This window comes from Lithobates pipiens, unplaced genomic scaffold (assembly GCF_037356315.1).
Source record: "Lithobates pipiens isolate NorthernLeopardFrog02 unplaced genomic scaffold, aLitPip1_a1.2 Scaffold_18, whole genome shotgun sequence".
Lineage (NCBI taxonomy): Eukaryota > Metazoa > Chordata > Amphibia > Anura > Ranidae > Lithobates > Lithobates pipiens.
In genome coordinates this window covers 340,027,577-340,055,390 of record NW_027507758.1, presented here as the reverse complement: position 1 = coordinate 340,055,390, position 27,814 = coordinate 340,027,577, and the positions used below count along the sequence as shown (strand labels likewise).

Genomic DNA, 27,814 nt, shown 5'->3' with positions numbered 1-27,814 from the left:
TAGGTAAAAGATGAAAAAGTGGGTTTACTACCACTTTAACACATGACATAATGCACATTAATGCCCAGAGTGGACAAGTTTGAATGGGCCCTATGTGTTCACTTGGGTGCTCATGTGCACAGCTGCGTATGGTTTGGCAACAGAGATCCATTGTTTTATATGGCAGCTTCATTCCTTGGTTGGTTCAGTAATTGCCTACTTAACAAAACGGGTTTACTGTCTACGGCTAGTCATCCACAGATTTGGTGTAATTTCTGATGGCAGCACAAAGCGGTGTATGGCTTTTGTTATGTTCTATCATTACCAAGCTCTAAAAATAGATTTGTCAGCTGTTAAGGCAGTTTATGCTGCTCTGTGCAGGGTGTATTTGGAATGCATTTGCAGTTCACAAGCTGTCTTGTTTTATGCCATCTTAAAGACAGCAGACAAAAGCTTTAGTCTGTAGTATTTTTTTTATTGTTTCTACAGTGTTTCTACTTTAGGTGTAAGACTGTAAGATCTTTGGACTAGGAGAGCATGGGCCTTTTTTTTCCCTTTTTTAGTATTGCAATCACAACTAAAATTACTAGTATGTAATCTCTAGTAGATCATTTTCATATTTCAAACTGTCTCAACGTCGAGATGAGGTATATACATTGACCAGCCAACTTTCATGACCACCCACCTAATATGTTAGTATAGTATGTTCTCTGCATGCTGTGGCTGGATAGCACGATCAACATCACTAAACAGAGAAAATGGTGCCCTGCTTGAGGACGAACCACCACCACCTTTGCTGGCCTCCCAGATATGATGGGGGGGCTTATTACCGAAATGTAATAGAAATGGGGGAATGTGCAATTGGATGCACTTTAATCAATGGAAAGTGATATTTTGTGCCCTTTAACTTGAGGGGTGCCGCTGACAGAAATGTCACAACTATAAAAAAATAAAAATTAAAAAGGGCTGAACAACAGCGCCGTAGAAAAAAAAATGTGGCTCACAATTTCAAAAAGGGTGGCAGGCACGGCACAAAAAATAGCAACCAAAAAAAAAGGGGGGGGGGTATACAGCACTGTAAAACACTGCACTACACATACACACTCCACTGACACGTTACAATATACTGCAGTAATACTGCACTGCCACACTTTTAAATACTGTAGTAAATCTGCAGGGACACACTACACTGTCGCTGCACTATCACTATATACACTGTACACTCACAATAGCACACTAATTTGCTAGTAGCAATGAACAGAGCCCTGTTCTATCTATCTCCACTCCAATATCACAAGGTAAATAGCTCCTCTGGGAAGGAACATTTTATAGTGTGAGGTGGGTCTATGACTTGCTCCAATCATGGCTCTGACAGTGCTCTGTGCCCTGACTGTGCAAAAAGCCAGCACAAGGGACACTTCACATTAAATGTAAGTAGCGTCCCTTGTGCTGATCTTTTTAAAACATTTCTCTCTTTCATTCATTGACGGACACAGCTCCAGTAATCTTGACCGTAGGGTTTTTTTATGCCACCTTCAGGAGAGGACTAGGCAGAACATGTAATACATGTGAAAAAACAGAACTTTACAGTTCCGCCCAGGGGGTGGTCCCTCTGGTAATAACCCCTCAGCCTGCTTCCTGCAGCTCAGTTTTATTTCTGCTTAGTGAAGGAGAAGGACCTATGCTCCCTGCGGGACCATCGGTCCTGGGATTTTTTGCTGAATGTTTGCCTTTTGGGATTTTAAGATCCTGTGATCTGCCATCAACAGTTGGCTGGGTGACAGGCTGGATAATCTAGATCCTTTTAGTCTCCCCAACCATGCCATCAAGCGTGTGCAAACCCTAGCTACGCGCTGGGTTGGTCACGACATGCCCCTCAGGCTCCAGGGGTGGCCAGTGAGCGCAACACTTCGGGGCACACACATGACCGGACTACCAATGTCCTTGTCACAGTGTCATGGCCAGCAGCCATCCCGTACTGCTCGGGAGTGGGTCTGTGATGGGATGTCCCCAGCTTGTCCGAATGGCAAGTACAGCTCTTCCTGCCTTGGTGGTGAGCAGCTGGGCATTTCCTGGGAGGTCGATTAGGGGGTTCCTCTCCTCCCTCTCTTCTCTCCCTGTCCCTATTCCCCCCCCCCCCCCGTGGGGGATGCTGCATGACCGGCTGCTGAGCGGTGTGTGTACCTGAGCCAGCGGTCCTCCAGGAGGCTCTGACCTTAAATTGGGAGCTGCGCTGGGTGTCTGTGTCCCTGGGTGTCTAGAGGTCTGCATGTGCTGATCGCCATAGCGCTGTTCTGCCGCCATTATTTCTGTTATAGTTGTTTGTCGGACATTTTTTGTGTGCCTCAGTGGAAAGCATGGTCAGGGGCCATTTTTCTGTAGCTCAGCGGCCATTTCCTTTGTGATTATGTCCCTTATACAGGGCGGCCATTTTGTTGTAGCCCAGCACTTTTTTTTTATCCTCAGCGCTGGTCCCTGCTGCTCAGAACGGCGCGTTTTTTTTTTCTCAGGACATCTGTAACTGAACGGTGCAGCACTCGGTTGGAGTGGTGAGTCCTGCGGTGGGGGCCCCTCAGTCTGCAGCAGCTAGGAGGGTGGGATTGTGCACCTGCCCTAAGTCCCCAAGGGTGGCAGCATGGCTTCAGAAACTGGTGTTTCTTCCCCAGAAGAAATTGCAACCTGCAATTGCAACCGGCTCGTCTGCAAACAGTGCAGTGCCTTTGGATGCTTTGTCGGCGGTCCTTGAAACGTTTGTTGCCAGGGTGGAGGCGGTGTGCGAGCGCAAAGGTGGTACAAAGTGGCCCCTGCCCCCCCGTCCGGGGAGAGCTCTGACGCAGACTTGAGCCCCGATGAGACTGGCGGCCCCTGCTCTGTTTTTTCAGATGAAGCTGACGAGGACCGATTGGACAGTGAGGATGAGTCCCCGTCTGGGTCCACGCAAGACAAAGCGCTAGTTGCAGCACTTATCACAGCTGTACGTGATACCCTGAAAATTCAAGATACAGCAGGTTCCTCTGCTGAAGTAGCGGTCCCTTTTGGGTCCCGTAAGCCAGCCCGTTTCCCTAAGGTGTTTCCGTACCTGACTTATTTCGATAAGTTCATATACAAGGAATGGGGACGCCCGCAACGGACCTTCTCGGTCCCTAAAAGAATGGCGGTGCGCTACCCCTTTTGAGGAGAGCCGCCTTAAAAAATGGTCAGTTCCTCCGGCCGTGGACCCCGCACTATTCAGGTTAAACAAAGTAACCACGATCTCGGTAGAGGGGACTCCTGCATTCAAGGACCCTACCGACAGGAAGGCCGAGGCAGTAGCCCGTTCCTTGTTTATGGTTGGGTCAGCAATACAACCAGTACTGGCCACAGCACTTGTGTCGCAGACACTTACTGAATGGGCAAAACTTTTGCACCGCGAATTGGAGAAGCAGCAAGCTATTCCTATCTGCATGGAACTAGCAGACCAGTTGGTGCACGGCCTTAAGTACGTTTGTGACGCAGTCCTTGATACGGTTCCTTTGCTCTACAGGGCTTCAGTGTCAGCAGTGGTGCTGCGGCGCCTGATTTGGCTAAAATGCTGGTATGCGGACCAGGCATCTAAAAAAGCCTTGATGGATCTACCCTTCCTTGGTGAGCGGCTCTTTGGAGCCTCATTGGATGACATTATTAAGAATGTCACAGGTGGGAAGAGTACCTTGCTCCCACAGGCCAGGAAGATTAAGGAGCCATGCCCCAGGCAAGGGCCTTAATTTTCCGCTCAAAAGAGGCTTCGACCTCTGAGGGACAAAAGCGTCCCTGGACCCACAAGCCTAACAAGCCTGCGAGCAAAATTGCTACCGCATGAAGGTTTGCCCCACCCGTCTCTCGGGTGGGGGGGGTCGCCTTCGGGAGTTTGCAGCCCGGTGGGCCTCTCGGCTGCCCGACCAATGGATCTGCAAACGGATTTCCTCTGGCTACAAGATAGTTTCTCTCTTGGCCACCATATTCTTCCTTCCAGCATACCCTTACTCTCAGCTCGCCGGGAGGCCCTATTGGGGGCAGTAAGGGACCCGCTAAGCCGCGGGGTGATGGTGCCTGTTCCGGAATCGGAAAGGTTTCAGAGGTTCTACTCCAATCTGTTTGTAGTCCCCAAAAAGGAAGGGGTATGTCCAATCTTGGACCTGAAAGCCCTCAATTGCTTTGTAAAAGTACAGAGGTTCAGAATGGAATCAGTTCGTTCAGTTGTCGCTGCACTCCTTCAAGGGGACTCCCTGGTGTCTTTAGACATCCAGGATGCATACCTGCACATACCCATATGCTTCAGGTATCAGAAGTTTCTGCGATTTGCAGTAGGGGAAGCCCACTACCAGTTTGTGGCTCTCCCTTTTGGCTTGGCATCAGCACCCCGAGTCTTTACCAATCGCAATCATAGGTTACCTAGACGATCTCCTCCTGAGAGCAGCTTCCGCCTCAGAATTAAAGGAGGATGTAGCGATCACCATGCAAACCCTGCAGGAATTTGGGTGGCTATTAAACCTCAAAAAGACAGTGCTTATACCAACTCAACGCTTGGAGTATCTAGGCTTACTGCTGGACTCCGTGGAAGCGAGAGTTTTTCTCCCTTCAGACAAACTGCAGGCTCTGAGCCACGGTAAAGCTATTGATGAACCGCAGGTGGACGCAGCTGCACTTCTGCATCCGAGTCCTGGGCCTCATGGTGGCCTCCTTCGAGGCGGTACCATATGCCCAGTTTCACACCGGAGTCTTGCCGAAGGAGATATTGACAAAATGGGACAAATCTTCATTATCCCTGGATCGGCAGATTCAGGTGAGCCAGTCAGTCAAGGACTCCCTGCTCTGGTGGCTGAGGTCCTCGGCAGTCCGGTCCTGGAAGTAGTTCCTACCTCTGCATTGGACAGTGATCACAACGTGGCATATGTCAACCATAAAGGAGGAACAAGAAGCTCGGCTGCAGCACGGGAGGTCGCTCACATCCTACAGTGGGCAGAGCGACATGTACCAGCCTGGTTGACCATTTACATCCCGGGAGTAGAAAACTGGCAGGCGGACTATGTAAGTTGTCAGATGCTGGACCCAGGAGAATGGCCATTGGATCCGGAGGTGTTCAGGCTGCTGTGCGGTGGGACACACCAGATGTGGATCTCCTGGCCTCCCGTCTCAATGATGAGATTTGTATCCAGGACCAGAGATCCTTGGGCAGATGTGTCAGACGTGCTGGTGGCTCCATGGGGTCAGTACCGACTGATCTATGCCTTTCCTCTGCTAAAACTGTTACCACGTCTGCTCCGCAGAGTGGAGGCCGAGGGGATTCCAGTGATCATGATTGCCCCAGATTGGCCTCGGCGTCCCTGGTGTGCCGACCTAGTACGCCTGGTTGCAGACGCTCCCTGGCGACTGGAGCTGTGTCCGCCGTCAATGAACTTCAGAGAAAAGGATTTTATGGCGAGTACAAAAATTCTATTTTCTCTTTCGTTCGTTGCAGACACAGCTCCTTTAAATCTTGACCTTAGGGTTATATCGCCAACTTCAGGAGAGGACTAGGCAGAACATGTAAAAACAGCAAGACTGCACAGCATCACCCAGGGGGCCGTCCCTCTGGCTATAACCCCTCATCCTGCTTTCTGCAGCTCAGTTTTATTTCTGCCTAATGTAGGAGAAGGGCCTGGCTCCCTAAGAGGACCATTGATTCTGGGAATTTTTTCATATTTTTCTGCAATTTTGATCCTGCGATCTACAATCAACATCCGGGCTGGGTGACAGGCTGGATAATATAGATCCTTGTAGTCTCCCCAGCCTGGCCATCGAGCGTGAGCAGACCCTAGCTACATGCTGGGTCGGCCACGACATGCCCCTTCTGCTCCGGGGGGGGCCAGTGAGCTAAATGCTCCGGGGCAAACATATGCCCGGGCTACTGCTGTCCGTGTCAGTGTGCCATGGCCAACAGCCACCCCGTACTTGGGTGATGGGTCTATGGTGGAAAGTGTCCAGCAATCCCAACAGGAGGGGTAAGTACGGCTCTCCCTACCGTGGCAGGATGGAGCAGCTGGGCATTCCGTGGGAGGTCGACTAAGGGGTCTCTCACCGTTGTTCTCAACGTTGCTCCCACAGACCAGGAAGTGTAAGGAGCCACGCCGTAGGCAAGGGCCCTCTTTTTCAGCTCGGAAGTGGCTTTTTCGCCGGCCCGGGTTGGCAGGTAAGTGTTCCCAGTCCGACAAGGTGCCTGCTGAAGGACAAAAGCATCCCTGGTTTCGCAAGCCAAACAAGTTTGCAAGCAAAAATGTTACCGCATGAAGGTTTGCCCCTGCCCGACTCTTTTTCGCTGGTTTTAATGGCATGGCTGTTGAAAACAAGATACTAAGGGGCTGAGGTCTGTCGGACTCTGTAATTTCCACAATGCTGAGGGCACGGAAGTCGTCTTCTCTGAATATTTACCATCGTACGTGGATGGCTTACATCTCCATGTGTGAGGAGATGGGTGGCGTCCGCGCACATATTTAGTTTCCAGGTTCCTGCTGTTTTTGCAGCGAGGAGTGGATCAGAAATTTGCCTTAAGCACCATCAAGGGGCAGATATCAGCCTTGACTGTCTTTTTCCAACGTCCCTTGGCGATTCACTCATTGGTAAGTACTTTTGTGCAAGGGGTTCGACACATGGTCCCTCCGGTTCGACCACTACCTCCATGGGATCTGAATCTGGTTCTATCGGTGCTTCAGAAGCCGCCGTTTGAAAACATTAGGGAGATTACCTTGTTAACTCTTTCTCAAAGTATTCTTTCTAGTGGTAATTACATCTGCCAGGAGTGTTTCTGAGTTGACGACCTTGTCATGCAAGTCTCCCTACTTGGTCATCCACAATAAGGCGGTGCTACGTCCGCAGCCCTCTTTACTTCCAAAGGTGGTTTTGGCATTTCATCTAAATGAGAACATTGTGTTACCATACCTATGTCCTAAGCTGGACATGGTCCGGGCTCTATGGGTGTATCTGTCTGCTACGGCTCCCTTCCGGAAGTCAGACTCTGTTTGTCTCGGTGGCTGGTCCGAAAAAAGGTCTGGCGGTCTCGTCGACCACCATTTCTTGGTGGATCTGACAGATCGTGGTTCAGGCCTATGCCTTAGAGGGGCGGGCGCCCCATTTTCCTGTCATGGCTCATTCCACCAGGGGCAATTGGAACCTCCTGGGCTTTCCGACATCAAGCGTCTGTCTCTCGGGTGTGTAAGCTGGCGACTTGGTCGTCCGTTCACACTTTCACTAAATTCGTAAGCGCATCTTCGGATCCTTGCTTTGGCTGCAAGGTTTTACAGGTGGCTGTGTAAAGTTGCAAGTTACATTTTCCTTCACTTTCTTTACACAAGTTACACTTTCTTTCAGTTACAAGTTTGTTGTGAACGCATCTTTTGATGCATAAGTTGGCCGCAGTTTTTAATGGCGTTTAAGATGGTAACTCCTCTGTTGAGGTGTTCCTTTTGTTGTGAGTGAAGTTATGTTTTGCTGTTTCCACCCCTCGTTTTTTTGGACACTGCTTGGGGACATCCCTAAGGTCAAGAATTAAAGGACCTGTGTCTGTCAATGAACTGCAAAGTAAAGGATTTTAAGGTGAGTACAAAAATCCCATTTTTACTTAAACTTTAAGAAGACATTGAAAGAGAATTGCAAATGAATGCACTGTGCGGTCTCATGTGAATCACATGCGGTTCAATGCGGTGCAGTTTGAGCCTACTTATTTTGAATGAGCTCAAATCACACCACACCACTTTTGGAAATGCACTGCAACTGGATGGCATGGTAGCATTCAATCCGGTGCAGGCAAATGCAGTGCGTTTTGAACATGGTGCAGGAAACGCACACGGAATGCCAGTTCCCCACACTGTGTTTTGGTGTGAACAGGGGCGTTGGGTAACGTAATTTTTTTTGTAACAAAGCATATACTGTATGTTTCAATCCTATAGTTTGTATTTGATTGCGATTACAGCTGCAAGTCGCTTGGGGTATGTCTCTATCAGTTTTGCACATCGAGAGATTGAAATTCTTGCCCATTTTTCCTTGCAAAACAGCTCAAGCTCAGTGAGGTTGGATGGAGAGCGTTTGAACAGCAGTTTTCAGCTCTTTTCACAGATTTTCGTTTGGATTCAGGTCTGGACTTTGACTTGGCCATTCTAACACCTGGATACGTTTATTTGTGAACCATTCCTTTGTAGATTTTGCTGTATGTTTGGGATCATTGTCTTGTTGGAAGATAAATCTCCGTCCCAGTTTCAGGTCTTTTGCAGACTCCAACAGGTTTTCATCCAGAATGGTCCTGTATTTGGCTGCATCCATCTTCCCCTCAATTTTAACCATCTTCCCTGTCCCTGCTGAAGAAAAGCAGGCCCAAACCATGATGCTGCCACCACCATGTTTGACAGTGGGGATGGTGTGTTGAGGGTGATGAGCTGTGTTGCCTTTACGCCAAACGTATCGTTTTGCATTGTGGGCAAAAAGTTCAATTTTGGTTTCATCTGACCAGAGCACCTTCTTTCACATGTTTGGTGTGTCTCCCAGGTGGCTTGTGACAAACTTTAGACAAGACTTTTTATGGATATCTTTGAGAAATGGCTTTCTTCTTGCCACTCTTCCATAAAGGCCAGATTTGTGCAGTGTACGTCTGATTGTTGTCCTATGGACAGACTCTCCCACCTCAGCTGTAGTTCTCTGCAGTTCATCCAGAGTGATCATGGGCCTCTTGGCTGCATCTCTGATCAGTCTTCTCCTTGTCTGAGCTGAAAGTTTAGAGGGACGGCCAGGTCATGGTAGATTTGCAGTGGTCTGATACTCCTTCCATTTCAAAATGATCACTTGCACAGTGCTCCTTGGGATGTTTAAAGCTTGGGAAATCTTTTTATATCCAAATCCGGCTTTAAGCTTCTCCACAATAGTATTACGGACCTGCCTGGTGTGTTCCTTGGTCTTCATGATACTCTCTGCGCTTTCAACAGAACCCTGAGACTATCACAGAGCAGGTGCATTTATACAGAGACTTGATTACACACAGGTGGATTCTATTTATCACCATCAGTCATTTAGGACAACATTGGATCCTTCAGAGATCCTCGCTGAACTTCTGGAGTGAGTTTGCTGCACTGAAAGTAAAGGGGCCAAATAATTTTTCACGCACCACTTTTCAGTTTTTTATTTGCTAAAAAAGTTTAAATTATCATAATATGATGTGCCTTAGAATTCCTTAATAGATTTGGTATTTCACTGTGCTGTGCACAGATTCAAGACACCATTGTTGATTTTCTAAAACTGGAGATTGCAAATCTGGTGCAGCTCTGCATAGAAACCAATCAGCTTCCAAGTTTTTTTTTGTCAAAGCTTAATTGAGGAAGCTGAAGTTAGAAGCTGATTGCAGCGAAGCAGCCTCAGAATATAACTAAGCCTCCTGCTTGTTTCACAGTAGCTATGTGTCTATCCTTTGTTTGCCCCAGTCATTCATTATTTGTATTTACCAAGTCTACAAAATAGTGAACATGAAACATCTACATGTTTTTTAATCTTATGCAATCAACTTTAGCTATCTTCTTCCCCCACAGATAGACTTTCTCCTTTACACTGGACTTTTACTTTCCTGTGTGAAAATTGCATGCAGCTGTATTCTGTGCATCTTGGCTATCTTTTGCAAGTGCCAGGAAGCTGAAAAGCATATGATGTCTTTGATCTGCTAAAATGCTAAATCAGGTTAGCAAATGCGCATACAGCTTTGACTCATGCTGAAGTCCAGGGAAGTCTCCCAGCAGCTTGCTATTGATCTCAGCTGACCGAATGGCAAAGCTTCAAATTAAAGTGTAAATTACCTTTCTATTTTGAAATGCAGTTTGTCTTGGCACATTTTTTTTCTAAATCACTGGTGTTAAATATGTATACAGTACAGGGGTGCCGCCCCTCTAATCCATGCGCCCGGACCCTAAGCTACATGCAGGACGCTGAATGCATGGATTTCAATGTTTTTTCTTTTTTGAAGCACGTGATTAGAGCCGAGGCTCTAATTGGCTTAAAAAAAAGGGTGGGCTCAGGACCCAGAGCACTGTGCCCTAAACACACCCAGTTGTGGGACATTAATTAATGTATTAATGCAAATTAATATTTTCTAATGTCCTGAGACCCGATTAGCCAGGGAGTCTCTGGACTCCTGGCCAGTTGAGTCTCTGGCCCACTTCCTGTTCGGCTGGGAGGAGAAGCAATGGCCCGGCTCTTGGCGAGCTGCAGCGGGTGTAAGGGTGGAGGGTCAGCTTCCAGGAGCCCTACCCCGGATCCAGCACACTTCTTAAGTTAAGGACATGGATGGCCACCTTCCTGTTCAACCTGAGCGGGGGGGGGTTGCTAGTGCGAGTGAGGGGGCCAGAAGCAGCTTCCAGGAGCCCACACCACCTCTGATCACGACCCACTATCCGATCGCCACCTTCTCGTCCATTTACTGCATGCGGGGGGTGTATATTGGTTGTGCAAGTGAGGGAGGTAGGCTTATTTGCCGCTCCCCCAAAATATTGAGCACCAGCCACCCCAATATATCATTCAATAAAAAAAACATTGTAGAATACCGGAATTCCAAACCAATACACTCCATTAAAATGTAGCAAGTCTGAGCAGAAGCAGTCTAGATTGAGCAATTCACATTATCCGCCACTCCACTGCCCTCCTGCATATAGCACAGACAATCTGTAATAGAAAAGGCAGATACATCGGGCACTGATTTAACCTGAAGAACCTGTTCAGCCTCTACTACATCTGCATGCAGAATCTGTGCCTTTTACTTTAGGTCTGCCTGCCTTTAAAAAAAAAAAAAAAAAAGAGGATTGCATAATGAAATGAAAGAAATAGTGCAGGGTGCTATATATATATACATAAGACAAGTATTTGGCGCAAATCAAAGATATTAGGTTCCCACTTGAAAAAAAGGAGTCTATAAGGTTACATATGGTGAGTGCAGGGAATGCACTACTTTGTCCAGACCAAAAAAAGGAGGGAATAAATGTTCTTTAGTTCATGGAGAGGGGGAGGGGAAAAGGGATGGGGAGGGGGGGGATGGATCCGCATGCAGGGCTGCCACCTTAAAAGAGCTGAAACTTGAGCTCCTGGATTGCTGTAGATAAAGGAGAAAAAGGAGAGAAAGGGGCGCCTCTGGGTGCAGATTTTTTTAAAAGGTTTTATTTTTCAGTGTAAAAAACATAAAATTTTGCACTCACATTTAGTAGGCAAAAAGTAAGCATGAAAGAATTTTAAAAAAACACTGGAATATCCTACAGCAGGACCCCCACCTAAAAACTGAACTCCCAGCCCGACCATCTGTCACTTACCGCAGGGCCCCAAACTTGAGGAACAAAATCGCACCCAGCAAATTAAAAACTCAATCCATTTTTCCCAAAACCCTCCAACTTATACCTCTAACTGGGATGTATCAATGCCACAAAGCACTTTGCAAAACATGCAAATTTGTCAAACACGGACAAAAAGAATTTACCACCAAAGGCAAAACCTATGAACTAAAAGAATTTTACAACTGCTCATCCGATTTCGTAATATATGGTCTGAGTTGTCCCTGTGGTCTCATATATGTAGGGAGAACCATTAGGACTCTCAGACAACGTTTCGGTGAGCATCGTAGACTAATAGAAGGAGGCACAGACCCCCATAGTGTGCCCAGACACTTCGCCCTCTGTCATAAGGGGTCCACATCAGGTCTCAAGGTCTGGGTTATCGAGCAGATCCCCAACCATCTCCCTCCAGCGGAAAGGTTTAAAAAATTATGCTCCCGCGAAACCTTCTGGATCTACACTCTCGACGCACTCTCCCCAGGGGGAATCAACGAGTGTATCGAAATTGCCACCATCCTCTGATATAACCAACCCGTTATCATCTGTTGTAGAGCTCAAACTGCCCCATACCAGACACCCCTTGTCCATAGTGCGGTCTCTATCATACAACATGATTCCACAAAAAAATATCCTTCTATCTATATAGATATCCTCTCAATCTATCCGCTTGCTCTAGCTACCGATATTTATGGAAAATATATTAGTATACATATTGTTTCCAACGTTACTGCATCTCTCAAGCGATCTCCTTTATCTGCTATATATATATATATATATATATATATTCCATTTATTTCATGTACATGATATAGATATATAGATAGATTATATATATATATATATATATATATATATATATATATATATATATATATATATATATATATATATATATATATAGTGTGTGTGTGTGTGTGTACACCGTATCACACCCCTAACATTTTTGTAAATATTTTATTCTATCTTTTCATGTGACAAGACTGAAGAAATTACACTTTGCTACAACGTAAAGTAGTGAGTGTACAGCTTGTACATGTCACCCCGCCCCTTATGCCTATATAAGTAGCCATGCACCATGTCCACGGCATTACAGAGGGAGAGAGCCTTGTGTCAACATCGGAAGAACAGAAGAAGGAAGAAGGCAACGACGAAGGAGAAAGCCGGGCCACCACTAGCAGAAGATAGCGGAGGAGCCCGGGGGAAGAACCGGAAAGCGTGGAGCAGTCGGAAGAAATCCCCCGAACTCGGAAGCAGACCCCTGGAGCTGCTTAATAAACTACTTTAAAAAGCTGTGTAGTGTGTTTTTATTTTCTATTGACACTTTTTCCCCCAGGTGAATGGGTAGGGGTACAATGTACCCCATACTCATTCACATAGGGTGGGGATCTGGGGGCCCCAACGGCCGTCGGGAAGAGGCCCTTGTCTTGATCAACATGGGGACAATGTGCTTTGGGGTGGGGGGGGGGCACAGGGCGCCCTCCTTCCCCAAAGCTCCCACCTCCCATGTTGAGGTCATGCGGCCTGGTATAGTTCGGGGGGGGGGGCGCTCGCTTGTCCCCACCCCCTTTCCTGACCGGCCGGGCTGTGTGCTCGGATAAGGGTCTGGTATGGATTTGGGCCCCCGCACCATTTTTTTTTTGCCGTAGGGGGTTCCCCTTAAAATCCATACCAGACAGGGATCGCAAGGTGTCAATCTCACCGATGAAAGCTGCGGGATTTGACTTCCTTTTATAATTATGTTGTACCTGGAGTCACGTTCAAAATAAACGGATGGGCAAGTCTGTCAGGAAGTCCGTTAGACCTAGTCTGCTGGAAAGTCCATTCCTGTGTACGCAGGTCAGCTCGTTCGGAAAGTCCGTCGGACCTCCGCTGAAAGTCCGTCGGACGTAGTCCGTCGAAAAGCCGGGTCGTGTGTAAGCAGCATAAGAGGACCCTCAGAAAGCACTATATTTAAAGGAATTTTTCATTTTTATTATTTCACCTTAAACATCATTAAAATCACTGCTCCTTTAAAAATGTTAACTTTTTTAAATTTTGCATTCATAACTGTCCCCCAGGGCAGTATCCGGACCCCCATACCCTTTTTATGGGCAATAACTTGCATATAAGCATTCAAAATGGGGACTTTGGGTCCAATAGACTTCAATATAGTTTGTGGCTTGGGTCAGAACTTTTTCTCTGTTCCAGTGTTAACCGAACCCGGTGGGGGGACGGGGGGGGGGGGGGTGGTTGGCCCATCACTAAAAACAAACTCAGTTGTGTTGGGGGCTGCCACCATCCTTTACAAATAGACAATATACCAATACTATGTTCTAAAGACTTGCATAAATGTGTTCTTTTATTTTAAAAAAAATGTTTTATCACAATCCTTAAAAGCATATTGATTACAGATATACTTTTAAGGATTGTAAAAAAAACACTTTTTTTTTCTAAATGAAAGAACATTTATACAAACCTTTAGTTTTGGTATAACACAGACAGGAGAGGTGGGAATAACGTAAGAATATGTAACCCACCACAATGCATCCACAGTAATTTATTACTGTATAGTAACTAATGCCGCGGACACACATGTCCGTTTTGGCGAAACTCCACCGGAACTCTGTTGAAAAGTCCTTCAGAGTTCCGATGGAGTTTCGCCAAAACGGACATGGCTACACATGATCACACCAAAGTCCGACTGTTTAGTATGCGGTGACGTACACCAGGTCCAATGGAAGTTCAGTGGCTCGTGCGCCACCCTTTGGGCCCCTTCTGCTAATTCCGTGTTTACCTCATGTTAGTAGAAGTTTGGTGAGGGACGATTCACGCTTTTCAGACTCGTGTTTTTCACATCGTTTAACTGTTGTTCAGTTTGTGCTTGTGAGGTTTGTATCCGCTTGACTTGGTTTATTCAGTGTGTCTTCACAGGCCTTGCTGTTCTTCATTGTGTTCTGCTAAGTTCGTTCTGACCAGCCGACCGCTTTGAAGCCATGTTGCATGTACGTACTCGTCGTAGAATTCATGCTTTGCTGGGGCTTGGTGTTGTAGTTCATTTTTAAACCCAAGCCCGGTCTATGAACAGGGTGGGAAGGAGTTAATGGATGAAGAATTGGTTGCCCCAGCGAGACCAATTCTCTCATGCTTTTGCTTCGACAATTTCAGGAACTTTCTCAGGATCACGGACCCCATTTTTCACCGTTTGTTGGCTTTGCTGGCCCCTTATATCAGCAGGTAGATTACATGCATGAGGCAAGCCATAACGCCGGAGCAGAGGCTAGTCACCTCGTTGCGGTACTTGTTGACTGGGAGAAGCCTTCAGGACCTCAAGTTCTTGACAGGAATCTCCCCCCAGGCTCTGGGGATCATTATCCCAGAGACCTGTTCTACCATCATTCAGGCCCTGCAGAAGGACTATATTAAGATAAGAGTTATCCTTTAACATCACATTTTATTGTATTTAATGTTTGATAATGTATTGTATTGTATTTCTTTCCTCAATCCCTAATTACCATGATTGCAATATGCTGTGAATGTTCCCTTTGTCCTCATGCATGCTGTAATCTTTTAAGGCTCCTTTTTTGTCCTTCATGCATATTTGCCTTCACTAACCTCCCCAGCATGCTGGGCTCATATCCACCTTGTCTAGTCTCTTAGCAATGTATTTTGTCAACTCCATTGTAGTGCGTTAGCCTAACCACCCCATTCGGGGTCATACTATTTTAACTATAAGGGGTTTCATAATATCGTGTTAATGGCGGTGGTGTCAGCACAATATGAATTTCTGTATGTGGACATAGGGAAGAATGGCCGGATGTCAGATGGAGGAGGCTTCGCACAGACGTAGTTCTACCAGCGTCTCCAGAGTGGTGGCTTGGGATTGCCACCTGATGAGGATAACCTGGAAGGACGTTGTCTTCAATGCGGATGAAGCCTTCGGTCTGGACGAGCACCTGATGAGGCCATTCCCCCAAAAGGACCCTCACTCCGGAGAGGAGGGTTTTTAACTACCAGCTGGCCAGAGCAAGAAGAGTTGTGGAGAATGCCTTTGGGATAATGGCCAGCCGGTTCTGCCTGTTTCTGACAGCCATACATCTGGCGGAATATTAACTTCAAATCATCCTAGCATGCTGCATCCTGCACAATTTGTTAAGAAAAAATTCAAGAAATTATCTTGCATCAGTTAGGCCTGAGGCCGGAGTTCTTCCAGATAATCCTCTGACGGGACTGGATACTGGTCGTACTGGTTTGGCCCCCCTAAGCGCCCGTGAAGTTCGGGATAAATATGTACAATGCCAGACAATGTCTAATTTTTATGAATAAAAAAATAAATAAAAATCAGATAAAATCTAGAAATGTATTTATTGCTTTCTTTTCTTCTGTCTCCTAGGTTCTCCTAGTGCACTTATAGTGCCAAGTGTAATTACCTTTAGTAAATAAGCCCCATTGTCACTGTAAACACCAAATAACTTACAAAACTGGTATTGAGCATTGAAAGAAGAAGCCACACATTGTTGATTAGCAAACTTTTTAATCTGTGCACATTCACATGTGCGTTTGTAAAATATATATATTTTTTAACATTTTTTATAGACAGGCATTTTTCAAACATAACATGTACATAACTCTGGAACTTACAAAGTTCAACATTGAAAAACTGAAGGCAATATTAGACATTATAGTGTCAAAAATGTGTCGATATTGCCTTCATCAGATGGGGGGATTTCATCCCTGTAAAAGCCAAATTTTTAAGATGTACACAAATTGGGATTCCAAACGAGTAATGTCAACATGTGCTATCTCCCATCATGGGGGATCAATGGATGTATTTTGTGGGTACAATCCCTTCCTCTTGCCTACTAGTGTTATGAGGAAGGGGTTGCACCCACAAAACACGTACATTGAGATCCCCTGATGGCAGATGGCACATGTTGACACACCGTGTGCATCTTCAAAATTTGGCTTTTAAAATGTTAATATTTTAAAAACAGAATCTAGTCATCTAAAAAGGAAATGAAGAACATGATCAATTTTGTTTTAGGGAAAAAGGGATTTGATTCTCCCAAAAAAAAATCGATCATATTCTTCATTTCCTGCTGCATATTGTCCAGCCAATTGCGCATGCTGTCCAGGCTATTGCGCGTGGCATCAATCTCCCCATTCCAGGCCATGAACTGGCCAATCGGTCTTTGGGCGCGGTCGCTGGTAAATGGTTCCCCTTCCACAACCAGCACATCACCTAAAATTGATGAAAAAACATGTATTTAGAAATATGCAGGCATACATAGATTATCTGAAGCTGGGGTGTCAGACACTCACCTGGTGGGGTGCCCATCTCGCCCACTTCCTCCACCTCTCCTTCCTCCACAACCTCGGGGGGGGGGCTGGCACTTGGAAATGGTTCCGCCGCTTCCCCTTCCAAAACCAGCACATCACCTAAAATTGATGAAAAATACATGTAACTTCCCATTCAGGCCGGCGAGGTTGGGGGTCTCAGGGATCCTGCTGTCTGAGTCTTTTCTCCCCTATGAGAATTAAACAAAGGGTATACTTAGCACACAGATATTTGAGTCCAGAAATAGGAATATGAAACATTGCTTAGAAGTGGTGTACAATTGTCTGTTTGGGAAGAGATCCAAGTTGAAGACATGATTCATGATTAAAATTCCCTTTTAAACAAACTGCAATACTTGCTTTTTTGGTCCAAGTTTCACAGATGGAGACACCCCAAGTAGCCCCTGGAGCCCCTGTGTGGGTTACCCTAAAAATTGTTCTTTGGTGTCCCACACTAGTGCTCCTGAGTCCAGATGTGTAAACAGCTGCCAAGTGTCCTCTCCTTACATTCCACTGAATGAAGTTTGCTATTCATTCTAGTTTCAAAGACATCTAGACAACAATGTCCTAAACTTCTTTCAACCACTAGCCTACCGCCCATCGTCATATGACGGCGGGACAATAATGCGCGTGCATGTTGGTGGTGTGCTCCTAGGAGCACCGCTCGTCACTGACGGTGGTAAACAGCCATTGACTGGTGGCTGTTTACCACGTGATTGGCTGTGACAGCTGATCACTAAATGCGGTAATGAGATGTTACCGGGTTCTCCTCCTCACACACTGATCGTGTGTGAGAAGGAGATTTCGGTAACATCTCATTACTGCCTACAGTGTACACCAACACACACTGATTCTCCCCCCCCCCCCCCCAATAAAGAGGACCTGTCACCACCCATCAAAGTACCTGTCACAGTCCATCAGAGTATCCGAGTACCTGTCACAGTCCATATCAGTACCGAGTACCTGTCACCGACCTTCATAGTACCCCCCCGAATACCAGTCACCAGCCCATCAGAGTACCCAAATACCTATCTGTAGCCCATCAGAGTACCCGAGTACCTGTCAAAAGGCCATCAGAGAGAGTACCCCAGTAGCTGTCACCAGCCCATCAGAGTAACAGAGTACCTGTCACCAGCCCATCAGAGTACCCGAGTACCTGTCTGCAGCCCATGCCTCATAGAATATACGTTGGGGTGTTTGTTTTCCAAAATGGAAAGTGGGTAATTCCACTGGGCTGGTGCTCAAGGACCTTCAAAAGTGTGATGGGTAGGAATGAAATGAGATGTGTAATTTATGCTCCTAGAATGCCTGAAGGTACTACTTCAATTTTGGTCCTCTGTATGTGGCCAGCCTGTGTAAAAGTCTCGCACATGTGGTATCGCCATACTCGGGAAGAGTAGCAGACTGTGTTTTGGGGTGTCATTTTTTACTATATACATGCTATGTGGAAATATCTTATAAATGTACAACTTTGTGTAAAAAAAAATAAAAAAATAAATGTGTTTTCATTTTTGTTCCAAGTTTTCCAAAAACGTCTGGAAAAAAAATGAACCATTCAAGACTCATTATGCCTCATAGATTATACGTTGGGGTGTTTGGAATTGCCCACAAAATGACCACATTTTAGAAAGCATTGTTTTGGTGCTCCATGGCCTTCAAAATGTAATAGGTGGTTGAGAAATGAGATGTGTCATTTATGCTCCTAGAACGCCTGAAAGTGCCACTTCAATGTTGGGCCTTTGTCTGTGGCCAGGCTTTGTAAAAGTCTCACACATGTGGTATCGCCATACTCGGGAAGAGTAGCAGAATGTATTTTGGGGTGTAATTTGTTGTATGCATATGCTGTGTGTGAGAAATAACCTGATAATTTGCCAATTTTGTAAAAAAATTTAAAAAAATAATCTTCATTTTGCAAAGGATTGTGGGAAAAAATTACAACTTGAAAAAAAAACTCACCATGCTACTTAATACCTTGGAATGTCTACTTTCTGAAAAGGGGGTATTTGTATTTTCCTGACTTGTTAGTGTCTCAAGAAATGAGATACACCTGATGTACTGAAGGCCTGATCAGATGTGATCAATTTTCAGTGATTGGCACCATAGTTTGTAGACTCTATAACGTTCATAAAGACCAAATAATATACACTAATCTGGGCTATTTGTACCAAAGATATGTAGCAGTATACATTTTGGCCAAAATGTATGAAGAAAAATTACTAATTAGCAAAATTTTATGACAGAAATAAAGAAAAAAGCATTTTTTTTCACAAAATTTACAGTCTTTTTATTTATAGCACAAAAAATAAAAAGCCCAGGGTGCAAGTACCCTGTATTGAGGTGGTTAATAAGACAAATTACCAAGACCAAAATGTTGTTTAAACCCTGTATCAACTAAATACACCGTATAATTTTTCAAACAATGTTTCCTATGAATGGTTACTGTGTCCACGAACATGAAAGTAGCCATTTAAAACTGTACAGCAGTAAAGAAAAGCACATGGAGCAGCATGCAAGTTAATAATCAGAATAAGAACGCGCAACAAGTACTTAATTTTTTGAAGCACTTTCTTTCTTCTGTACTGATTCGGCTCCCTCAGTTTAAGGTCGGACCAGTGTTTCCTCAATTGGTCTTTGGAGGGTCCAGGGCAGGGCCCGAAAGTGACTCAAGCCCAGGGGCCCCCACCACCCTACCTTCTATACATTACTCTAAATAGAACAAAATTATACATACACGAGTTATGTTTTAGAGCTACACAATTCAGGATAAACTGAGAATAAAAATAGAGATCACAATTCTGAACAAACAACTAAACAAAATTACATAATTTGTTAATTTCTGAATTCTATTAAAAATGGTAAATTAATCTGAAAATTAAGATTTTTTTTTTTTTTTCACAAAATTGTCATTGTAATAGGTTATTGCTCTCAGATGATGTGTATACCACAAATGACACCCCAAAATACATTCTGCTGCTCCTCCTGAGTATTACGATACCACATGTGTGGGACTTTTTCACAGCCTAGCCAGTAAGAGAGGCACAACATGCAGGGAGCACCATCAGGCGTTCTTGGAGCATAAATTACACATCTAACTTGTTGACTACCTATTGCACTTTTGAAGGCACTGGAGTACCAGGACAATGACACGTGGCACTGATGACAGATGGCACTAATACATGGCACTGATGACATGTGACACTGACAGTTGGCATGAATATGTGGCACTAATATGTGACACTGATCACACTAATACATGGCACTGATGACAGATGGCACCAATACGTGACACTAATAGGTTGCACTGATGACACGTGGCACTGATGACAGATGGCACTTATACGTGGCACTGGGGACAGGTGGCACTTGGAGCACTTTAACTCTTTTTTTTTTTACCTTGACACTGCAGCCGTTTGCAGAGACCGCGTGTGAGGAGGGAGAGCCGGAAATGAGAGATGATCTTATGTGTTTACATATGAGATCATCTCCCATTGGACACTGCGATCGAGTGCTAAATGGCCGCTGTGATTGGCCATGTCCAAGGGACACGGCCAACACAGAACTTCCCCGATGCGCGCCTTCAGCGGCGCACATTGGGAAAGTGAACAGGACGTCATCCCGGCATTTGGAGTCTGTACTGCAGCCGTCTTTCGGCTATAGCACAGATGCCTAGTGTTTAAAACGTAAACAGGCAGGGCCCGCGGGGCCCATTGGCTTGAGCCCAGTCAAGCCCAATGGTAAGTCTGGCCCTGGGAGCGTCGTACCCCAAAATTCTGCTGCAGGGTCTTCACAACTTTGGACATCATTTTGGCCATGCGCAAATTCGGCAGGGTGTACAGTCCATGGTTCCCATCATAATTGTTCATTCGCAAGATGTACACCATTAAATCTCTTCTTCCCAGATCTGGATGTTTCGGGCTCCGGGCTTTCCTCGTTACTGGAAGAATTAACCAGCTGCGTCTCCGCCATGTTGCTCCTACTGAGCACCGTAGAGAGAAGGGGCAGGGAATATTTGTGAAAAGAACGCCAGGGGCGGGAAACGCAGGCAGAGTTTCACGCATTCGCAGTGTATATAAAGCTAAAACGCCTTATGTGCACGGAGGAAATGGGAACGGAAGTTGTGAGTGACCGTAACGAAGGTAGTTTTTATACAAATTTTCGATCATCAGTGGCCTATACTGCTTATAGATTGAGGCCTATATTGGGATAAGATTATGAGAGTTTGGGCTAACATTAGCGTTTTTGTCTTGTGTATTGTCTTACAGAAAAAATGAATAATAAGAAGTTTAAGGACCCTGAATTCATGTCACAATTTATTGACAAGTACAGGGAGATGAGGAATCTGTGGGAGGTCAAGCTCAGTGCATATTACAACAAACAAGTAAGGAAGGCAATGCTTGGGAGTCTTCTGGCATTTATTCAGACTTGGATTCTAGAAGCAACCTTGGAGATTTTGGAACGTAAAATTGGGATCTTGAGGAATATGTACAGAAAGGAGCACAAAAAGATTGTGGTTTCCCTCAGATCAGGAGAATCAGCAGATGATGTACATTACAGACCAAAAGTTTGGACACACCTTCTCATTCAAAGAGTTTTCTTTATTTTTATGACTATGAAAATTGTAGATTCACACTGAAGGCATCAAAACTATGAATTGGCATTCTGTTGATGAGCTTCAAGAGGTAGTCGCCTGAAATGGTTTTCACTTCATAGGTGTGCCCTGTCAGGTATAATAAGTGGGATTTCAAGCCTTATAAATGGGGTTGGGACCATCAGTTGCGTTGTGCAGGAGGTGGATACAGTACACAGCTGATAGTCCTACTGAATAGACTGTTAGAATTTGTATTATGGCAAGAAAAAAGCAGCCAAGTAAAGAAAAACGAGTGGCCATCATTATTTTATGAAATGAAGGTCAGTCAGTCCGAACAATTGGGAAAACTTTGAAAGTGTCCCCAAGTGCAGTGGCAAAAACCATCAAGCACTACAAAGAAACTGGCTCACATGAGGACTGCCCCAGGAAAGGAAGACCAAGAGTCACCTCTGCTGCGGACGATAAGTTCATCCGAGTCACCAGCCTCAGAAATCGCAGGTTAACAGCAGCTCAGATTAGAGAACAGGTCAATACCACACAGAGTTCTAGCAGCAGACACATCTCTAGAACAACTGTTAAGAGGAGACTGTGTGAATCAGGCCTTCATGGTAAAATAGCTGCTAGGAAACCACCGCTGAGGACAGGAAACAAGCAAAAGAGACTTGTTTGGGCTGAAGAACACAAGGAATGGACATTAGACCAGTGGAAATCTGTGCTTTGGTCTGATGAGTCCAAGTTTGAGATCTTTGGTTCCAACCACCGTGTCTTTGTGCGACTTAGAAGAGGTGAACGGATGGACTCTGCATGCCTGGTTCCTACCGTGAAGCATGGAGGAGGAGGTGTGATGGTGTGGGGGTGCTTTGCTGGTGACACTGTTGGGGATTTATTCAAAATTGAAGGCATACTGAACCAGCATGGCTACCACAGCATCTTGCAGTGGCATGCTATTCCATCCGGTTTGTGTTTAGTTGGACCATCATTTATTTTTCAACAGAACAATGACCCCAAACACACCTCCAGGCTGTGTAAGGGCTATTTAACCAAGAAGCAGAGTGATGGGGTGCTGCGCCAGATGACCTGGCCTCCACAGTCACCGGACCTGAATCCAATCGAGATGGTTTGGGGTGAGCTGGACCGCAGAGTAAAGGTAAAAGGGCCAACAGGTGCTAAGAATCTCTGGGAACTCCTTCAAGACTGTTGGAAAGCCATTGATTGAAGATCATCAACAGAATGCCAAGAGTATTCGGAGCAGTAATCAAAGCAAAAGGTGGCTACTTTGAAGAACCTAGAATATAAGACATATTTTCAGTTGTTTCACACTTTTTTGTTCAGTATATAATTCCACATGTGTTAATTCATAGTTCTGATGCCTTCAGTGTGAATCTACAATTTTCATATTCATGAAAATAAAGAAAACTCTTTGAATGAGAAGGTGTGTCCAAACTTTTGGTCTGTACTGTATATGTACCCAATCTGTGGTACTTCAAAAAACTGCATTTTCTTGATGACCAGACGAATCGCTTTCGACCCTTCCCTCCACCCCAGCAGAGGCTGATGAGGAACAACCTGGGCCTTCCATTCAGGAAGAAACCGATGGGCCCAGCTTGAGCTAGGTGTATTATTTTTAGACATATTTAGTGTCCTAATATTAATGATGTTATAATTTATTAACTATTAATGATTTTATACAAAAAATGATGTATACATATCAATTGACAGTAGTGGCCAAAAATGTTTGTCACTAGCTAGAAAAAATGCTGGGGTCAGAATGATACTCTTTTATATGTATTACCATCAGGGGTCAAGTCTTGGGGAAAAAAGTGTGGGAACTTCCACCCAAGATCCACTCCCCCACCAAAAAATAAATAAAAATGATACGCTCATATGCACGAACGCTTCAAAAGTGGTATTTTTCATCCAATTTTCGTATTGTGTGTATGAAACTTAACTGTTAGTACATACAAAAAAAAAACAATCCTCAATAAACATAAATACGTTAATTCTCTGAATAATCAGCATTCATTCAATTGTGCTTCCATGCAATTGTGAACATCATGTTCTGATCTTGATTGGGGAATGTTATTTTGTATATAGTGTTTATGTGGTAAGTTTACACTTTTCATTGAACAGAGTTTGGATAACACAGGGTTAAACGGTCATAAATTAACTGCACATTATCTGGACAGAATGCTTGGGTAGATAGTGATGTGTTCCTGCTTAGGAGATGTATGTTAGCTTGGTGGGCTGCAAACTCTGCAGGGCTCCAACACACTCTTGCTGCTATTCCAAACCTTCACATATTTCCACATAAACTCCATTCCCATGCGTTCCTGCAGGACTTGAGCCCTGATTAACATTGAATTTGCAAGTCATGAGCTGAAAATTGTGTGTGATTGATGAACCTAAAACGATGTCCCTTTTTTATACACAGGATGAACTCAGCCGTGAGGAAGTTCTGGAAAGTGGCAGGCAAGAGGAGCCTCATCCAATCACAGGTACCTCCCCTCTGCCTTCATACAAAAAGGCCCAGGAAGGGGACGATGACAGAGGAGGCATTACTGCGCCTCATTAGAGAAGCTACAAATGTCCTAAGGAGCCCCCTCCGAAGCTGAAGAGGCCTATGGCTGCTATATAGCCAACAGGTTGCTCGAATTGGAGAAGGGCCAACGCCTCCTCTGTGAAGGAATTATTTCTGATGCCCCTCACAAAGGGCCGAGGGGCGAGTTAACTGCCAAAAGCCAAATATTAGCAAGCCCCTCCTCCTCCTCCTGCCACGAGTCCACCACCAGAGCCACAGCCTGAAAGGAAGGCTGCAGCGAAGAGAAGAAAGTTATGACCTGGCTTCACTCGTCTGACTGAAGACGCAGGCTGGTGCTGCTGGTCTTAATCTCTGGGACTCCTGGACACACAAAAAAATAAAACATTAATAATGTTATTGTGGTAACGTGACACACAAAAAAATAAAACATTACTAATGTTATTGTGGTAACTTGACACACACAAAAAATTTATAAATATGGAGATCACTAGAAAATATTTTTTAAATAATCATAAAAAAAGATCTTGATGAAATCCAAAATAATATTTGAAAACATTATTATGGAGATCGGGCTTTTAAAAAATACAATATCATTCATGAGATCAGGATAAATACAGAAATCTGTCTGTGAGAACTCTGTGTGAATATGAGCAACAAAACAACTTAGTTCTTCTAGGATTATAAAGACAATAATGCGCTGCATTAAACGATCACAGAATTTGCAGCGTGAGGAATGTGCTAGCTCCAATACGAACTCTAATTTTACCAGACCGAGCGCTTCCGTCTTGTACTTGCTTCAGAGCATGCATCGTTTTTGGTCCATTGGAACAGCATACAGACGAGTGGATTTCTCCATAGGAACTGGTTCTGGTGGAGTTCCGGCGGAGAGATTTAAAACATGTTCCATTTGTAAAGTCTGATTTTTAGACAGCAAAGGTCCGATGAAGCCCACACACGATGGAATTGGCTGGCGGATTCGTTCCGTCTGAACTTTACTGTCAAAGTCTGGTCGTATGTACACGGCATAACGCTACCTGTACAGATTGTCAGCTATCCCTTTACTGCTCCAGCATACACTGACAAATGGCTGCTTTTTATAGTGGGGGGTGGGCAAATCTGAACCCCCTCTCCACTAGGGTTTTACCTGCTTTCAAGTCATAGGTCTTTCACACATGTCAGAATGATCCTTAAAGAGGAACTAAAGACATTGATACTTACCTATTCTCCAATGGTTTGACGCCCATGAGGTCCATTGCTGACACCTTCTCCCAGGCTTCTTCCGGGTGCCAGTCTTCAGCCATCTTGATTGGTGTGGGATGAAGTCACCACTGTACATGCGCTGGAGTACGGGCATCCTGGCACATTGGTAGAGTGCGAGAAATCTAAACAGAGCTACACATTCTCACTTCATGGGCCATATTGGCTGAGAGCTAGAGCTTGTCTCTTATTTGAATAAGTGCATTATTACAAGCTACTGCAGTGCTACTTTTCAGGTTTGCTGCCAGCTGCAGGCATGTTTATTTTTTTTCACCAAAAATGATTATTAGTTAGATTAAATTAGATTATTTTAGTGAATTATTTTAATGCATGCAAGCACAATATAATCCTAATTTATTTAGTAAAAAAAATATTAGTGCACAGATATGACAGCTAAAAGCTTTAAATATAAAACAAAAAAGCTTTTGCTGCAATAATCAGCGTTTTTCCACAGATTTCCTCACTGTACTTTTTTCTGCTGCTAGATGTCCTTAGTCTGTGCTACTGCACAGTAGTGAAGTAATGAGCTCATCTATGTCTCTGCTTTTTCTTCCAATAACTTTCTTTTTTGTCAGCACATGAACCTATTGGCTTTTAGTGCAGCTTTTGCTTTCTGGTACTGTTTCATCCAGTGATACCAACAATGGGGCATGATTTCACCCCCACTGACAAGACACAATTCCTCCCAATGACGTCAACAATGGGGCACAATTCCTCCCAATGACACCAACAATTGGTCCAAATGACACCAATGATGGGTCACAATTCATTCCAATGATACCAACAATGGGCCACAATTCCTCCCAATGATACCAACAATTGGGCTGAATGACATTAATGATGGGGTATAATTTTTTCCCAATGACACAAATGATAGGGCACAATTCCTCTCATGGACACCATTAATGGGGAATTATTTTTTTTCCCACTGTTTGGACCTTTTCTACTCCCAATGGCCACAGCCTGCCTCCCCCCCCCCCCCCCCCCTAAAGTCTGAAGGACAATAAACTGGCTGTTTATTTAGAAAGTTTTGAGACCCCTAGTGTACATTATTCAAAATTTTTTAGCTTTATCTGTTATTTCTTCTAACACTACTGTTTCCCCAGATTGGCAGAGCTGCTGACCAAGGATGTCTGTTTCTTCTCCATCCAGAGTGCAGACACTCTAAGGCAGGAAGTATGTTACTGGCCAAATCACCAGGTGAAAAATAAAGGAAACAAACCTAAAAAAACAAAAACAAAAAAAACACAGCAAGCACAGTTAAGAATTATTAAGCTGCAATGTATGCCATTTTTTGGTTTAGTACCACTTTAACGATGTATTAATAATTACAGAGCTGCATTCGTTTGTCTTTTTTATCTACCTAGAGTGAATTGTTAAAAATAATTTCTAAAGCAAATTTTTATAATTTTAAACATGCAGCTTTTATTAAAATACCAGCTGGTGTTCCTGCCATAAAGGTCCTTGTGCAGGCACTTTTAGCTTATATGGTGACAATGCTATGTACTTTGTATAATAAGTCCATTATGTCTGAAGGATTTAGACACCCAAATCAGTTACTATAAGACCAATATATTGTTTACATTTTACAATGTACTTTATAAGCAATATAAGTGCAAAATTCAATAACTACGTAAGCAATCCTGGGTCCTTTTCCATGTGAACCACTTATATAGATATGAACGCTGCCTCACATTTATTTATTCTGTAGAGCAACTGTAAAGTCTTTCAATGTATACATGTGAATAGCCTGTACTAACATTGGCACATATCTTTATTATATTGCAAGCTGACTCCGTAGACAACCCCAGACCTTGTAGAAACAATGTCATTTTTGTAGTTAATACTCAGTGTGTTCAGCAGAACAGCTGGACCCCCGATACTTTATAGCAGAAGTCATTTGTAATCCTCAATGGTGTAAATCAACAAGCAAATGGAAAGTGCAGCTACTATATATTCCCAACAGGCGTTTAATCACTTGCCTACTGGGCACTCCCCCCCTTCCTGCCCAGGCCAATTTTCAGCTTTCTGTACTGTTACACTTTGAATGACAATTGCGTGGTCAACACTGTACCCATATGAAATTTTTATCTTTTTTTCACACACAAAGAGCTTTCTTTAGGTGGTATTTAATCACCACAGGTTTTTTTTTTTATTATTATTATTATTATTTTGCTAAACAAATGAAAGAAGACCAAAACATTTTTTCTTAGTTGCCATTATAAAAGGTAATTTTTCTTCTTCACGGATGGTCGCTGATGAGGCTCAATGCACTGATATGGCTGTACTTATAGGCAACACTGACGTGAAGGCACTCATGGGTACTGTTGGGGCTGATTATCAGTGTAGATATCCCCTTTCACACTGGCTAGTTACCGTCTCTCCTCACGCTGTGACAGTGCAAGGAAGTATGTTTACATTTGATTGGACACAGCTAATTATAAATGGTCGCTGCAGTTGGCCCTTTACCCTGATCAGTGATCAGCTGTATCCGAAAGATGCACGCCGCAGGGGGGGGGGACTGAACGACAGCATTGTAGCTGTCTTTCGGCTATAGCGCGATCAGCAAGTGGTTAAAGGCCAAGTTCAGCTCTCTGAAAGCAATTTAACCACTTGAGATCCGCGCTATAGTCAAATGACGGCTACAGCGCGGATCTCGAATTCTGGGACTACGTCTATTGACGTCGTCCCCTTTAAGGGCTCCCCGTGCGCTCCCGGGAGCGCGCATTGGGGAAAATCTGTGTTGGCCGTGTCCCCTGGACACAGCCAATCACAGATCGCTGTAAACGGCCAATC

The 27,814-nt window shown here is 44.5% G+C and overlaps 1 long non-coding RNA gene across 2 annotated transcripts in view; it reads left to right on the top strand.

Annotated features, from left to right (window-relative positions):
* LOC143990160 (uncharacterized) overlaps positions 1 to 24,186 on the top strand; it is a 39,927-nt gene extending 15,741 nt beyond the window's left edge. For both annotated transcript variants that reach the window (XR_013277184.1, XR_013277185.1), the window contains exon 3: positions 23,654 to 24,186. This is a non-coding gene — a long non-coding RNA (uncharacterized LOC143990160). The remainder of the gene's footprint in view (positions 1 to 23,653) is intronic.
* Positions 24,187 to 27,814: the final 3,628 nt, after the last annotated feature.